The sequence below is a fragment of the Pteropus vampyrus genome, unplaced genomic scaffold (genome assembly GCF_000151845.1).
Source record: "Pteropus vampyrus isolate Shadow unplaced genomic scaffold, Pvam_2.0 Scaffold267, whole genome shotgun sequence".
Lineage (NCBI taxonomy): Eukaryota > Metazoa > Chordata > Mammalia > Chiroptera > Pteropodidae > Pteropus > Pteropus vampyrus.
In genome coordinates this window covers 835,599-837,648 of record NW_011889048.1, presented here as the reverse complement: position 1 = coordinate 837,648, position 2,050 = coordinate 835,599, and positions in this window count along the sequence as shown.

Below are 2,050 nucleotides of genomic sequence, written 5' to 3'. Positions count from 1 at the left end.
AGGGATCCGGATCCTCTTGCCCTACGGTGGGGCCGGGACTGTGCAGAGCGGGGATCTGGGGACAGGGAGGGGACAGGGCAGGTTTCCAGGGAGGAGACCAGAAAACTGGGTCTTCAGGAGGCCAGCTTCACTTTGCAAACAAAGGCGAAGGCTATTTCCCACGAGATCTGTCCTGAGCCCAGCCCAGAGAGGACAGCGGGTACAGGACTGAGGAAATCCACCCACCCGGGCTGGAGGGCCACCGAAGCCAGCTGGCTGTTTTCCTCCATCATTCTGCACGTAGCTCTCGACTCTGCTCTGTGCAGCCCCGTGGCCTTGTCAAGCCCGATGGCCCCAGGGCTTCGGGCAGTTCTGAGGTGCCCGGGCCCCGAGGGTGGGTGTCCCAGGAGTGGCCTCCTCCCCCACAGTTCCTTTATCAGCAAGTTCTGGTCCCTCTGCTACGTCTTTCCAGCCTTTTCCTTGGCCATCCACCACAGCTGGGACTCTGCTAGCTATGCCCAGCCTCCTCGCTGGACACCGCCTCCCCTGCCTGCCGGCTGTTCTCAGACGTACCGCTCACCCCTTCCCACAGCTGCGTCTCCTCATTCCTGTGTCACGGCATACGTCATCGCCTGCAAGCAGCAGCCTGACACCTTACAGAAAGCAGCCCCCCTTACTTACGTGACCCTATTTTTTAATTGAGTTAATTCACCTACCATGCGATGCGCCCACGTTCAGTGAACAACTAATGGATTTCGATTTATTTATTTTTTTTTTTTCGGCGAGGCGACCCTCGGTCGACCTCACAGATTGTAAGGACCTTGTCAGCTTACAAACCCTTATTTTTTTATTTTTTACGCTTACAGCACCTGGTCTTCCGAGGTGGTTAAATGGCTTTTCATATATTCTCAGTGTTATGCATCCGTCGCCAAAATCAATTTTAGAGCATTTTCATCACCCTAAAAAGCAGTCACCTCCATCCCTTCCCCAGCCCCTGACAACCATGAACCCACTTCTTGTCTGTGGACGTGCCTGTTCTGGACATTTCGCTCAAGTGGAATCACACCCCGTGTGGCCTTTCGTGTCCGGCATCTCTCACGGACCCTCGTGTTCAAGGTCTGTCCACGTGGTGGCGAGTGTCAGCGTTTCCCTTCTTTTCATGACCGAGCGACACTCTCCTGTGTGGATGGGCCATGTTGTGTGTGTCCATTCGCCAGCGGATGGGCGTTGGGGCTGTTCCACTTTTTGCCTGTTTGAATCCTGCTGCTGTGAACATTCAAGTGCAAGTGATGACCCCGAGAAATAAAATACCTGCCAGGAAACGCTCCATGTGGTTAATCGGACCCAAATTCATAATCAGAGTCCAGCAGCATTGCCTACAGGGGCCTCATCCAAGCAGCATAGCAGGCAAAAGCCACAGACGGGGTTGCTGCCTCCTGCTCTGTGCTCCAGCGGCCACCCACTGAGTGGGCCCTTATAGAGAGCTCCTAGGATGGAAGTTTGACCAATGGGCTGAAGACCTGCCCCATTCAATCAGAGCCGTGAAATCACACCGTCATTTGCTGGAATCCAATTTATTTTTTCTTGCGTGCGCTTTTAGTGTCACATAGAAGAAATCATTGCCTAATCCAAGGCCATGGAAATTACATTACCCTGTTTATGTTCGAAATGAGTTTGCCATTTTAAAAAGTATTTGTCGTAAAACATGGGGACCTCAGGATTAGTTTTCCAGACAAAATACGAGACTGCCAGCTATGCTTTAATTTCAGATAAATAGGGAATATTTTCTTTGCGTCGCTATGTCCAGATATCGCACAGGATGGTTACACTAATAAATTCGTCCTCCATCTAAAATTCAAACTTAACCGCGGTCCAGGTATTTATTTGCTAAATCTGGCAGCCCTCCCCCGCCCCCACCTGTTCATAACCCATCTGTTCACAAGGGGACATAACCCATCTGTTCACAAGGATCTCTACGGCCTCCCTCAATGCTTGTTTCTGTACTGCGGCAAAATAACACGTAACATCAATTGAGCGCTTTAACCACTTTTGCGCGTGCAGCTCAGTTTCC